At 43.0% G+C, this 15671-nt stretch overlaps 1 protein-coding gene across 7 annotated transcripts in view; it reads left to right on the top strand.

Annotated features, from left to right (window-relative positions):
- NFIB (nuclear factor I B) overlaps positions 1-15671 on the top strand; it is a 232837-nt gene that overhangs the window by 152951 nt on the left and 64215 nt on the right. The window lies entirely within an intron of this gene.

The following is a 15671-nucleotide window of genomic DNA, read 5'->3' as shown; positions in this document are numbered from 1 at the left end:
AAATCTGTGAAAGGTTTGGATTACTTTGGTGCTTTCGAAGGGTAAAAATTTGAGAAAATGAACATATTTTCAATGGAAATTTTAAAAATGCACTTGTCAAAGCCTCTTTCTCTAGGTTCTATGATTTAGTCACCTTTTACCCTTTCTCATGACATGGATTGTTACAGATGAAATAGCTATTTAGAATCCAAGTTGTATCATTTTTGTTCCTAACTAAAGAGCCTTTTAAGACAGCTCTAGGAAAAAGATATGGCTTTTAAAAATCAAAACATTGGACTACAACAGTGTTTGTATTTGTCTAAGTCACATTCTTTTGTGTGTGTGAGAGAGACAGTAAAAATAGGGTGTGTCCATATCTTTTCACAATTAAAGAGGGATCATTGACTATGGAAAGTGAACATTTAATCAGGTGAATCTTTCTCTTTTAAAATTCAAATATCAAAGTGCTGGCATTTTCAGCGAAGTTGTCTTTGACTTTGACCTGACACTTCCCCACAAGCAGGGAGAGAATAGGCAGTCATAAATCTGTGGAGTCATGTGGTGGGATGAAGATGAAAATATATACCCCCTCTAAGCTCTCTATGCACCGATAATATGGAGCACTGATGTGCAGGGCTTGCCATCAATGGCACGCAAGAACCTTTAACATTATGTCTTGGATCTGGGGCTTTGGCTTATGCTGATGGCTATTCATCCACCAACATGACAGCTGTAATTTTGCTCTTCTGGACTACTGCAACAATGAGCTGAGAGCTACTTTGGCAGGGACGCAAGGAGTAAGAGAGCAGACCATCCCCTCCAGCCAGTCCCTTAGCCTTCTTCAATCAGAGAATCAAGGAGGTAGCAGGGAGTGTTTGCTCTCCCATCATCATCAATTGTATTTATTGAGCGCTTACTGTGTGCAGAGCACTGTACTAAGCGCTTGGGAAGTACAAGTTGGCAACATATAGAGACAGTCCCTACCCAACAGTGGGCTCACAGTCTAAAAGATGCTCCCATGGCATCTGGGGATGGATTGCTGCAACCCTAGGGTCTGGAGACTGGAGAGTAGGGCTATTACTAATGAAACTATTATTGAAATTTTTAAAAGAATGGAAATGTAAGTCAGGAAGTTATCAGGCGTAGACTTAGGGGACCTTTTCATGATTTCTGGAGGCAACTTCAAAGCTACGCGGTATAGTTTTTGAAATAAAATATGGAGCAGAACGCAGCTACCTGTTCAAGACCCCCTCTTGTTCTACTGGTCAGGTCCTCTTCACATTGCTCATCAACCTTTACACTGAAAATTCCAATTGACTTTTTGGGGAACAGATCTTTCATTGCTCTGACCATTTTTTCTTGGAACTTAGTCTTTTCCACTTTTTTCTTCTTTATTGCTTTCTAAATGTTCGTATTTTTTTCTCATTTGAAACATAATCTTTTGAAACATTTCCTTCTCTTGTTTTCTTGTCGGTTGTTTGTTTTTGTGTGTATTTTCCTTGTTGAGCCTGAAATAGTTTTCCTCCTAAAAAGGGAGCTCCTGATTTCCCCTAAATTTCATTCATTACTTGCTGCTTAATAAAAAGCAGTTTGCATGTGTGATATGTTTACATCAGCTGTGACGTTTTGGGCTCAGATACACTGCAGCAGTTTTAGGTTCCAGATTATTTAGTTTCAGTCACTTTTTCTTCCCAATTGCTTACTGGTTTGGTTTCTTTTAAATGAAGCAGAATCACCTATAATGTTAATTTTTCTCCATACTATGTTTTAATGGGATGATAAAAAAAGGGAGGCCTCCTTAATTTAAAATTTTATGAAGGAATCAAGCACAGAAAACATTTTTAAACAGTGATCATTCAGGTAGCTTTCCTTTTGATTAGATTTTAATAGGAAATTTGGTTAGCTCCATTCATAGCTTGGCAGATCAAATTTTCATCTACTATCTTATGTTATATTTTCAATAACCAAATCTCTAGTTCTGAAATTGGCTCTGGGGTGTGAAAGTATTGCCTGAGTTTTTCTTTTTGCCCAGAAAGTTGAGAATAGTTATGAGGTAGTGGGGGAATGTGATAGTTTTAAGATGTGGAATTTGTCACTGTTCCCTCTTTATTTTTTGTGATAGTTGTTGAAAAACCAGAATGTAGCAATGTTCAGGGCTTATGCAATAATTGTGCCAATACTAAATAATAGGTTAGAAAACAAAAGCAAACTTTGTCACACCACAGTCATAGTAATGTAGTTTAACTATTGGTGTGTTGAAGTTTTTGAAATGTTTGAAATCATCAAAAAGACAGATTGGGTCAAAGTTTAAGGAAGTAGCAATGATCAAGGCCAAGATGTCATTAGTTTTTTACAGTTTTGAGGAGTCAAAGCTCAAGCCTGGAATTTGACTAAGGTAAGGTTGGCAGTTAAGTTCTCTAAAAGGAACATGTAAATGGTCTGAACAGAATATAACCCATCACTCCCACTATTTACCACTTCTCACAAATTGTACCTTTTCTAATTCCCTCTATTATTTTTTTTTAAAAAACTCTAAACTTTGGGTTTGTGCATTCACAGAGCCCCCTGAATCTTGTATTTGCTTGATGAACAGCAACCATATTGTTATAATGAATTTGAAGGGGGCAAATAAATTTGAGAAAAAGAAAGCTAAAATTCTCCCAGTTTATTCCTAGGTAGTCTGGCACTTTGGGAGGATCATCAACACTTTCAGTTGACTTATGGCCATTGAGGGCATTGCTGTAGACATTATATGTGTCTGTACGTTAAGCTGCCTTTATTTGAAGGTGATCCTAATAATGAGATGTCAATGAAAAGACAGCTTCTTGCAGAGTGAGCATGTGAGAATACAGCAGGGCATAATTTCTAGCCCATTATCCAATCAGCGTGATTAGTCCACTCCTGAATAGGGTTATTCAGACACCAAAGATACTGTCAAATGATACTGCTTACTCTTCAGCAACTTGAGAGCCAATTTGGAGCTGTATACTTACGTAGGGCTTTAGTTTACGTGTGGACTGGTTGATGAAATTGGATGTTGCAGACAAACCATCACCATCATTTTGAAAAACAACTCAAGTGCATGTCCTGTTAATGGTGGGATAACAAAGGTCCCATGTGCATAGGTGGCTTGGGATATTGATCTTTCGATTACTGAATAAGCAGTAGTGGAGTTCAGTGATAGTATGGGCATCTGACTGTAGTAGTAGTACTATTAATAGTAGTAGTATTGGCATTTATTGAGCTCACACTGGGCACAATGCACGCTAAGTGCTTGGAAAACTACCACAGAAACAAAGGCATGGTTCCCACCCACAAGGAACTTACTATTTGAGAATGCACTGCTCACTTTGATTGAAAAAAGCCTAGGAAAAGGTACCCTAAAAATTGCCCAGTTCACCAGGCTCAAACCTGGTTCACCAGGACCATGCTGATAAATTTGAATAAGTAAGGGTCAAGACTGTGCATAACTAAAACACACCATCAAGACTCATTATGAGGAAAACAAATTATAGATGAAAATAATACTTGCACCAAAAAACCCCCACCAAAGAACTAACAGTGCCTCATAGCCATACCAGAATGGAGGCCTTCAGAAACCTGCCATGGAACAACATTCAGATCAAGCTAAGAAACACAGTCAACCAATAGTCAAAGCCGAAGATATCTAGAAATATGTTGACCACCACCAAATAAATGATTTTTATTTATCTCTAAATAAATGAGATAAATGGCCCCTTAAATGTTATCATGGCACTGCTAAAGAGTACATATTGAACCACTCTTATCACACACAAAGAGGGAACATTACTCAGTTGGCAAGAATACTCTAATGCCCTTATGAACTTGCCTTCTACCATTGAGGAGGAGGCCCTTCAAAATTCAGAAGGCCAGCCTGTGTGACATGATTTTTAGCAACTCTTTATGAGGAGGTAACTTCCTTCATCAAATCTGTGAAAAAGATGGAAAAGCACGTGGATACGACGATGTTACTCAAGAAATTTACAAGCATAGTATCTAATCCTCAGACCTCTACTAGAACTCTTCCTTAATGTGTGGAAATCCCACAAGACATCAAAGACACTACTCTAATCATCACTTTCAAGAAGAAAGGGGAGAGTGCTGACTGGAAACTAATGTGGAATCTAGGCAGATTCCTGAAGAAAACACTGTAGTCAACTTTGCCCTACATAAATAGTAATGTGGCTTCAGACTTAAAACCAGCACAGCAGACTTGATTTTTGCAGCATGACAGACAAGAATAGTATCAAGAACACCAAGACCCCTATACTGTTTTCTTAGACTTCAAAAAAGCATTCAACATCACCAGTAGATTAGGAATCCTTCAACTTCTAAATAAATGTGGTAGTTCTGAGAAATTCATTCTTAGACTACTCCACAGTGGTATGGATGGGTGAGTCAGACCCTTTCTCCATCACCTCTGGAGTGAGTTAGAGCTATAATAATAATGATGGCATTTGTTAAGCGCTTACAATGTGCAAAGCACTGTTCTAAGCTCTGGGGAGGATAGAAGGTAATCAGGTTGTCCCATGTGGGCTCACAGTTTTAATCCCCATTTTCCAGATGAGGTAGCTGAGACCCAGAGAAGTTACGTGACTTGCCCAAAGTCATACAGCTGACAATTAGCGGAGCCGGGATTTGAACCCATGACCTCTGACTCCCAAGCCCGTGCTCTTTCCACTGAGCCAGGTGGTTGGTCCAGTTCTGTTTAGTTTATTCAATACTTTTGTGCTAGATTGAGGCTACAACTAGGGATTTGGAAGGTGGAATCAGAATATACTTGTGATTCCCTTCCCCCCCAACCCAATTCTTCCAGTTCAAAAGGCTGGTCTTGTCCCATAGCCGCTTTTCTGTGGCTTGGGGGTCCTGAGCAGGGAGAATAAAAGGGAACTGCATGGCAGGGAGGGAACAGATACAACTAGGATGTGTCTAGGTTAAAAAAAAAAATAAAGCTGTATAGGGCAGATTTAGCTACTGCAGGCTACATGAACAGAGGTGAATTTGGGATTATGGGGCATGTGAGAAGTTGGGGACTGCCGGGGAGCCTTCTGGTTAGAGGTTTAAAAGAGCATTGGAGAGGCCGAGATGAGTAGGGATCAATCAATGGTATTTATTGTTTGTTAACTTTGTGCAGAGCACTGTACTAAGTGCTTGGAAAGTACACATTCCCTGCCCATAGGCAGTTTACAGCCTAGCTACAGTCTAGGGATAGGTGGAGGTGAGAAGAGGATGGATGGGGCACTTAAAAAAAATACACAAATAATCAATCAAGCTTAACTGAGCAACAGGTAGGGACTACTACATTTACTTACATTTAGAATTCGTGCAACTAGAAGACACGAGTCTAACTGTTGACTGAAACACTCAAGATTGTTCATTCTAAGGTTTGGAGTCTGCTTTATGCTAAAACCAGTGGAAATAGGCGCTTAAGGTGAGTATGTCATGCAGTGAAAACAGACATATTTTTGAAATGATTCAACCAAGCAAGACCCAGATACCAGGAGGACAGAGAATGACGTGGAAAAGTCAGAAAAACGATAAACAAAAAAAAAACCAAAGAGAAAAATGGAATTTTGTGCAGTCCGAAGAATTTTTCTTCAACATGGTATGTCGGTAGATGGGTCCCATCAAAGTATTTTGTATCACTTCTCCCAGCAAGTCTTCTCCCCTTGTCTTTCATCAGGAGGAATGAAAACAGCCCTTTCCAGGGGAGCATAGACTTTCTTCCCTTACCCACCAATTGTGCTGCACCCCTCAAAAGCCTTACCTCTAGTGCCCTCTCTGAAGCACAAACTCAGGTCAGCTTGGTATGTAGCAATCAGAAATAAGGTGATGGTCATGGAGCAGAGGCCCTAGGAAGGCTCTGATGCCAATAAGCAGAAGTGAAAATAATGTCAAGTACTGTGGGTAAAGAATATATTAGTAGAGAGAGGAAATATCAGTCAGTCAATCAGTGGTATTTATTGTATGCTTACCGAGTTCAGAGCACTGTAACTAAGCACTTAGAAGAATACAGTACAGTAGGGTTAGCAGACCTGATCATTGTCCATGCCTAGACTATATGGAAGAGACTGATGATCACATATTGGTCTATCAGCCACACTTATACACCCTATTAAAATATTTTTTGTCATCAGTAGCACCTTTTAACCCAAAATGACAGTGATCAATATGTAAAGCTACCTACATTGCCACAGTGGACTAACTGGTTCCTTAGTGACCTGAAAATACTACTCATTAAGTATTAATATTGAGTATCTTATATTAGTGCTTCTCCTAAAATGCCTGTCAGTACCAGGTAGTGAATTTATACACAGGGAAAACTGGACTCAATGTAGAGGAAGAACAAGCAGTGTTAATTCAAGAGTTCGATTTCATAGAATATTACATTCTCAAAGGAGGTTAGGATTTTTTAAAAATCCAGTTTACAGGAAAGGAAGCCATATTTTCACTCTGAGAATTTTATTCTGAAAGGAATGTAATAGTAATGCTTGTAATGCTGTATGGAAATCGGTGTGTTGAGCAAAAGTGTAGCTGTCCTTTAAACAGAAAGTGTCACGTTGTAAAAGTTGCTTCCTCTTCTAACATGTTTAATGAAACCAATTTCAAATTCTGTTACAAACATTTTTGAAAATTAGTAGAGAAACTGTCATTCCTTTCTTTTATGAAATAATTTTGTTGCCTTGGTGATTTTTCTTTTATCGAGTTGACTGGAATGATCAGGGAAATTTGTAAAAGCACATGCTATAAAGAGTAAGGATATATGTTTGAGTCTCAGGGGTGAATTAAAAAAAACCAGACATCAATTTTGAAGATCCCTATGACTTTCTAATGCATACAATAAGCCGCTGTGTAAAGGGGACTTAGAAAACAATAAATCAGTGTCATTTCATTGTGGACTGTATTTTATTTTGTTCTTAAGGATTTTAAAAAAACAAATATTTGGGCAGTAAAATGTGACTCAGTTGTAGCTGTTCATTTTCAAAACTTAAAACTGCTACATTTTACTTTGATTTTAGAGACAACCCTGATGACTTTGAGCCACTGCATCACTGATGTGCATGAATCAGTACTTCACATTTTCCTGATAATTGAATTGGGCCCTACAATTATCATTAGGCTTCTGTGTTTTGGAAATCTTCAGCCAACAAAACCTGTCCACCTAAAATATTTGCTTAGTTTGGGCCAAAACATTTTTTGGGTTTGTGAATTTTGGGGGTACCATCAATTACTTGGGTAGACACAGCCAGTTAGTCATTTGAAAAGATTGGGATCTTGTCTTTTCAATTCACCCCTACATTTAAAAATTTCGTTTTTCTCTTTTATGTTTGGCTTATTTATGACTTTGTCGGTATAGCTTACTGTTTCAGTGTGACTCCTCCGTACTGTCCCTACTCTAGAATTCAGTATCGTAGAGCATTTTAATAAAATTGGTTTTGAAGTATGTGAAGCAAAAAAAAGGGAGACATGCAGTGTCTTATTTTCATTTTCCTTCTCAGTAGTGCTCCCAAACCAACTTTTAATAATTTACACATTTTGAGGGAAATATATAAGTGCAAAAAAATTGCTAGTAAAGTTGAAGAACTCAGTTCAGGAGGCTGCTTGACCAAAAAAAGGTCAGGCTCCACCCCTCCCATGTTCCTTTGGAGACGGGCTCCTCTCCCCTCCAGTTTCCCTCCTGATGCCTTGCTTTGAAGACCTCAGAGACTCACCTCAGGTAAGCTAAAGGCCTGGGCTGGTGGAGGGTGTTCCACCCTCCTCCTACCCACCCATTGGCACGACTGATAGAGCTATCATTCCCTAAATACCTGCTGGGCTCCAGCACTCCCCAGAAGTGCTGGCCCCTCTTCTTCACTCCTCCACCCTACAGAAGATGGGGAAAGGAGTTCTCCCTCCAGATCCCACTAGCCTAGGGTAAATCCTTAATGGCATTCGACCTCCACATCCTTCTGCTTCTTAGTGGCCTTGGAGGACTCCTCCTGATTCTAGGAATAATGGGAACCTTTTAAAGAAATAAACAAGCAGAAAAATAAAAGAAAGGGAGCAGAGATAAGAGCTATTAGCTCTTATCCAGACCAAGTCTCCTTATAGCTGTGTGGGCTCTGCCTTTGGGCCCCAGCTACACAGCTAGGGTCCCTGGCCCAGCTGGCTGAGGCATCCTTTCCTGGGGCTAGGGGAGGGTTCCCAGTCCTTCAGTAGCAGGACTCCCTCCCCGGCCATGCCCCCTTGCCATTCTCCCTCGCACTCTTCCCCCCGACCCTGCACCCCGACACTTCTTTCCTGGAGAGGAAACAGCTCAGCTCGAGGAGCCTGGTCCCAGGCTGCCCGGCATGAGACCTCTCTGCAAACTCGGCCTCTCTCCGCCTTGGGAGCTTCTTCCCTGGTCTCCTCCACCTACTGTGAGGGAAGGCAGCTTTGCTCTACCCTGATCTCATCTTGCATTAAAAGGGACATTATCTAAGTAAAAGTTAAAAAGCTTATTGCAAGCAATTACAGTTTCTCCTCCTCTCTTCTCAGTAATGCTGGGTGGGCAATGGCAGCTCTCTGGCAACTTGGTCACATTGGACTGGAACACAAGTTAGCTCCCCCCCCACCCCACCCCGCTTCCCCACTACCCAGAACTTTCTCTGTTGCTCTGTTGCTCAGGCTCCCCATCGCCTCCTTTGAATAAACAGAGGTAGTGGGTGGTGAAGAAATACATTCTGCCTTTCTCTTATTTGTTTTTACCAAGGAAACAGCAGTGCTTTCCTTTTGGGCAGTCTGCTCGCTCTAGGCCAAGTTAGGGACACATCTGGGCTTGGCTCGGCTCTAACAGGCACCATCCCCTCAGAAACTGACCTCCCTACCTTGAGACCCCTGGGAGACAGAAGACTTGTGTGGCACAACCTATCTCAGGGATTAGTACAGCGCTCTGCACACAGTAAGCGCTTAATTAATATTATTACTACTACCTGTGGAGAAGTTCAAAGATGGAGCAGGCAGGAGGAGTTTAGCTATACCTGAAGGGCCCCTGAGGAGGCCTCAGTCCTCCTATTCTTAGAAGTAGTAAAGTTTCCCAGAGGATTAGGCACACTGCAACCCATTTTCCAGTGAGTTGAATAAACTGGACCCTCTACACTGACACCTTTCCATTTTCCCCAACACCGCAGTCAAGGGGTTTATTTCCATCCTGGGTAAAAACAATCGTCTTGCTACTTATGGTATTAGGTGCTCTGATAGGCCCGCTATTTGGCTGGTTTAGTAAAATCCCAGCAGAAAATCCTGGATGCCAACTGGAGAAGGCCACTTAAGCTGTGTGTGATACCATTAACATTTCTCCCAGTGCGTGCAAGCCCCAGTTTAGGGCAGGCAAGGATGTCGTTATTGCCACTTCTAGGGCCATGGTTACCATGGCTAGCTCTTGACATTTGCCTATTTGAAGTTAACTACCCCACAAAGCAGGATGGAATGTTTTTCGACGGGCAAGACAATTTTGGGGAGAGTATAATCAGGCCCTTCCTCCCAGGAGAAGCAGAATCAGCAAAGCAGATGTGGTTCTCTTGGCCCCTCTTCCATTGTCCCTCCTTCAAACAGATCATGAAGGAAGTTTTCTGTTGGGTGCCATGGCTCTGAAAAGGATTGTCATCATAACCAGGATCAGTGCTGACAAAAGCAGCATACAAGGGCTCAACTACCAATCCTGGCAATTTGCTGGACCAACTGATTGGAGAAGTCCTGGATCTCCACAAATGGTCCCCAGGTACTCAAGTTGCATGAAAGCCATTTGATCACTGGGAAAGGCCTGAAGTTCACCTTCATACCATAGAAGAGAACTGCAAAGTAGCTATAATCTGCTCCAGAGTATTAAACACAATGACAAATGACAGCAGTAACAAGTGTTGTCTCTGATTCTGGTTTAGAAGTGTCAGGTCTGGTATACTTTCCACCCAGGGTTCAGGATGACAGCAAAACTGAGGGCCCAAAGTGCAAGGATAATCTAGGTGGACACCCCCACCCCAATTTCAGCCAGGCAAGATCTCTAAACCTGGTGTGAATGGCCCAACTGTGTTGCAACTAGCCTGTGGTCTCCCTGACTCAGATCAGATTTAACATCCAAGACCATAGATGTGGTTGCTAACAGCTTGGCTCCTGAGTGGGTAGAGAGGAACGTATTGGAAGTGCCAAACCATGTGTCCAGAATCTCACTGGCTTACTAGGTTTATCTAGCCATGAAACTGGATGCTATTCTCTCTTTGTGCCCAATGCTGAAGCATTGTCTTGTTTGAGCATCTTGTCCATCTGGATACTTGTCTCTCCTGAAACAGGCTGCCCTTGCTGGGTATCTCTGCCTTTCGTGTTCCTTTAAGCTGTAGGTTGGTGAGGTGTTTTCCCTTCCCTGCCTCTCTGCCTTCCCAGAGACCTGGTTCATCAAGGGCCTATTCAAGCATCCTGTCATTCAGAATCACCCCCCCCATACGTCACACACACACACACACACACACACACACACACACACGTCCCTCCCCCCCCCCCCCAACCTTTTCTCACCGAGGATAGCCAACATTTTTTACGAACCCCTATGTAGCTGTGGCCTCAAATCCCTCACCAGAAGGTTTTGGTTCTGATTGCCCACCTCCCCCGGTAAGCTGGTGAATTACAGATGTTAGTGACTGATCCCTACCTTACCAGGATGTTTAACCACCTGGTTGTACTTCTCAAGGTGGTTTGTAGAGCCTTTACATGAGCTAGGTGATCATTTTGCCTCCATTCTTACCAAATTAAAAGCCCCCTTTGAGAAGCTGCCCATTACACCCTGGATGGCAGGCAGCTATTTCTCCAAAACATGCAGGGTTCATAATAAGCATTTCTGTATTTGGGACTCTGATCATGAGGCAGTCTATTTCAGAGAGAATGCTGACAAAATAGCTAATCGACTGCATTCATTTCTGTATTGAAAGAGTGGGATTCACCTGCCAGGGCTAGATTCCCCTCACTTCATCATGGGTAGGACAGCCACCGGAGAGTGGCCTTGAGCCATGTCTCCATGGAAGGTCCATTATTTTTATCAGCCTTAATTGACTGCAGTAGAGACCCTTGTTTGGGTAGCTCTACTTTGCAGCAACTGTTTCAAGAGACTCAATGCCACTCCAGAAAATCCTAGAGCCAGGGGTGCCAACTCCTTTGGCCCAGGGAGGGCCCATCACATAAATAAAATTGTCTGTGAAGGGGAGAGACCATTGCTTCCACTCTCTTAGTTTCTTGGGCAGGGTGAGCAGCCCTAGAAGACCCGCCATACCTCTTGGAGTGGGAAAGGGGCCAATGATGAAGCCAACATCTTGGTTCCATTTTTTTTCCCCCTACTGGAAGACCGCTACCCCTGGCCCAGCCTTAGAGCTTGCGGGATTTTGCGGTCCCCCGCCGGATTCCATGGCCAGGGTAGAGGCACCCTAAACCCCCAGTTCCAGAACCCAGTGAGAACAGTTCATACATCCACCTCACAGACAGTTCCAGGCGTGAGGTGAGTGTCAGCGGTCCAGAGGCACTGCAATAGCATTCACCCAGTGAGACTGCACAGCTGCCACAGAGCTTCCCAGTCTGAAGCTGCCAGTTGTGGCCACCCCAGTATGGGTGGCTCTGGCTCAGCTGGCCCATCGAGTGCCAATGCCAAGGCCACTGCCTCTTGGCTGGCATCAGCAACTGTGGAGGAGGAAGAGAAACAGGAGGAGGAGAAGGAGAAGGTAAAGGATGTAGAGGAGGGAAATGAAAAGGAGGAGGAGGAGGAGGAAAAGGAGAATGAGGAGGAGGAGGAATGGGAAAAGGAGAAGGAGAATTAGGAAGAGGAGGAGGAGACGGCGGAGGAGGAGGAGGAGGAGGAGGAGGACGGCGCGACAGCGGAGGGTAAGTACCCTCTTCCCTTCCTCTCCCTTCCCCACTCCTCCGCCTCCTCCTCTTCTTCCTCTCTTCCTTTTATTCCCTTTCCCCCTTCCTCTTCTCTCTCCATCTTCCTCCCTTTTTTTTTCCTCTCCTCTCCCCCCACGACCTTTTCCCCCTCCTCTCCTTCTTTTCCCTACCCCCTCAAAGCTCTGCCCCCAAGCCCAAACTGAAAATTTGGCACCCCCAACTGGAGTAATCACCTGGCTTGTCTGTTACCCACCTTTGCAGAAGCAATGGTTACATCCCGTAACCCGAGTTCTCCGAAGGTGTGTAGACATGCCAGATGATCACACCCGCCCTCTTCCCCTCTTTCGAGGGCGGTGCCTTTTACTCTTTGTGCTCTCTTCGGCAGGGCTCCGGCTCTGTCGGGAAACTGGAGGGAAAAGGGGCCCGCCTCCATAGGAACATGGGAGGGGCGGAGCCTGACCTCTTTCTGGTCAGGCTGCCTGCTATCCAGGGAGGCAGCCCCTCAAGCTTTACAAGGACCAGTCCAGGGGTATCCGGGAGCAGCTACCAAAGTCATCATCTGGCGTTTCTACCCTCCTTCGGAGAACTCAGGTTACGGTAAGTAATCCTTGATTCTAGCCATTTATACAATGTGAGGGAAATACACAGGTACATAAAAGAGCGCTTGTAAGATTGAAGACCTTGGTTTCTGTAAAATAATAGCCCAGTTGAATCATGCAGTGTGGGAAGGGGCTGTCTTATTCGGTTAAATTAGAGAACATTCAGTACACTGACCATGCCTACTTGGTTTTTTTTTGAAATCTGACCCAATAAACTGCAATATCTTGAGAATGAAAACTTCACTTGGGTAGAACTCTAAATATTGTATTAACACCATTTTATGGATGTATGTTTTAAAATTAAACATGATATTAAATAGGATAGAAGCAATGTGGCCTAGTGGATAGAGCCCAGGCCTGAGAGTCGGACGGTCATGGGCTCTAATCCTGGCTCTTCCACTTGTCTGCTGGGCAAGTCACTTCACTTCTCTGGGCCTCAGTTACCTCATCTGTAAAATGGGGATGGAGACTTGTGAGCCCCACGTGGGACAGGGACTGTGTCCACCCCGATTATCTTTTAACTATCCCAGGGCTTAGAACAGTGCCTGGCATAAAGTAAGTGCTTAAAAATACCATAATTGTCATTACTGTATTACAGTACCCAGGCGTTGCTCACCGAAATTTCATTTTGATAAAGGTGACATAAATTTAAATAGATCTTCATTTTCTTCTTTGCTTCTTCACCCTCAAATATCCCTGTCCTTCAGCAGGGGACTGGGCCCCTTAAGAAATGAGGAATAGAATAATATCCCTCACATACTAGTCATCCCTAATGTTTGTATTCTATTGCCTGAACTAAGGCTTTTCCATAGTAACTCCTGTTCTATGTCTCTGATTTTCTGGTTTTCCTAGCCTTTATTGGAAACTTTTCATCAGTTCTGCTCATCCGATGAGACTTTAATGAGAGCAGTAAATCCACTAGTCCCCATGTCCAGTGAGAATGGTGGACGTTGGTATACGAGTACGGGCTATTCTAAGGAAAGGACCCAACCTGTGACCCTCCCCAATTTGTCTTTCCTCTTGACTCTATTTTAATGACTCTGCTTTTCCCCGGGAGACACTGAAACAGTCCTTTTAGTTTCCCAAGTCAAAGGGTTAATTGTAAGAAAGGATATCGATCTTGCTTACAGGAGAAAAAAAATACAGTTTTGTTTAAATGCTTCATAGTCTCAGTGAGAGGCAAACTTGATCTTCGGTGGAAATTTTTAGCAGTCCAATTGGATTTCTTCCTATTAAATGAGATTGCTGGGACATCCTGCTTCTGTTGTACTCTTTCAAGAACTGAGTACAGTTCTTTGCATTCAGTAGGTGCTCCATAATTGCCACTGATGATGATATTTAAACTTTCATAGATACTGCTTTCAAATTGTTAGAGACATAGAAGAATCATCCTTATTTGCAGGTGCCACTCGTTCTTATGCCTGTTTTAAGTCGGTCATGAGACTGGTATTTTTTACTGGTAATAAAGAACTGTCACTGAATCCTGCTAACTGAGCAGTGCACTGTTAAATGGTGTAGTGATAGAGAAGTAGAAAATTGAAATAAGTAAAGCCATCATATCAATGGGATAACTGCTAATATCCAACTTTTCTTACTGTTGGGCAACATCTCTACCTCGGGAGCCCCCAAAGGATCATATAGAATCACCTGTACACATTAAACATGGTGTCACCAAGACAGAATCATTAACGGCAAGTTCCTAGAATAATGCCAGGTCACTAGCGTTGAAATGGTGGATACTGTACTAGCACACCACTATGCAACAGAGAGCTTGTAACTTCAAGACTCTTAGGCAGGTGTTAAATGATGCATTGAATTAGGATAGCTAAGCAAGCAGGTAAAAAGAAGGCAGTAAGGAGTCACTGAAGCCCAATTTTAAGCTACCTTACCAAACTCTTAGCTGTGTTACCCAGTTGTGGAATTTAAGGGAACAACAGTGGTGGAAAGCACAACTGAAGTGACATAATAAGAAACGAGCTGACCACTTTAAAGCAAAGATATCCTTTAACCTCGAGCCCTTGCTGAACAGACTGCAGTTTTGTAGCCTACTCAACCTGGTGTGCCTCAGTTCCGGGCTCTGTATGGATGATTGCCTGAGCAGCAATCTAAGTCTCATCTACACCTCCAGATTAAAAATTGAGAAGCAGCGTGGCTCAGCGGAAAGAGCACGGGCTTTGGAGTCAGAGGTCCTGGGTTCAAATGCCGGCTCCACCAATTCATCATCATCATCAATCGTATATATTGAGTGCTTACTATGTGCAGAGCACTGTACTAAGCACTTGGAAAGTACAAATTGGCAACATATAGAGACAGTCCCTTCCCAACAGTGGGCTCACAGTCTAAAAGGGGGAGACAGAGAACAAAACCAAACATACTAACAAAATAAAATAAATAGAAAAGATATGTACAAGTAAAATAAAAAAATAGAGTAATAAATATGTACAAACATATATACATAAATACAGGTGCTGTGGGGAAGGGAAGGAGGTAAGATGGGGGGGATGGAGAGGGGGAGAGGAAGGAATTGTCAGCTGTGTGACTTTGGGCAAGTCACTTAACTTCTCTGGGCCTCAGTTCCCTCATCTGTAAAATGGGGATTAAGACTGTGAGCCCCCCGTGGGACAACCTGATCACCTTGTAACCTCCCCAGCGCTTAGAACAGTGCTTTGCACATAGTAAGTGCTTAATAAATGCTATCATTATTATTATTATTATTATTATTATTATTATTATTTTATAGAAGACCCCAAGCAGGGCTAATGTGGCCCTAGGTCTCACTCATGTGCAGTATTAAACATGTGCTCTGTGTTTTCATGCATGTTAGGTTGTCTCAGTGGTCTCCTGATCTCCACTTGGAACAATGCTGTGTGTATGAATAGCCCCAGAAAAAGGAGGCTTGCAAGGGCTATCTGAACCTGCCAGGCCTAAGCCTGGCTGCATTTGCTTTGTACTGTCCCTGTCTGGGCCCATATGGTCTTGGACCTGCAGGAAACTATGGGCTAGATTTGGTCTTATCCAATTTCCTAATAGGCCCTAGAGGCCTTGTCCTAGAGCAGCAAATTTTGGGTCAATCAGTCAGTCGTATTTATTGAGCGCTTACTCTGTGCAGAGCATTGTTCTAAGCGCTTGGGAGAGTGCAGTACACCAGAATTAGCAGACACATTCCCTGCCCATAACGATCTTACAGTCTAG

The sequence above is a fragment of the Tachyglossus aculeatus genome, chromosome X4 (genome assembly GCF_015852505.1).
Source record: "Tachyglossus aculeatus isolate mTacAcu1 chromosome X4, mTacAcu1.pri, whole genome shotgun sequence".
Classification (NCBI taxonomy): Eukaryota; Metazoa; Chordata; class Mammalia; order Monotremata; family Tachyglossidae; genus Tachyglossus; species Tachyglossus aculeatus.
This window is presented reverse-complemented; position numbering and strand designations above follow the sequence as displayed.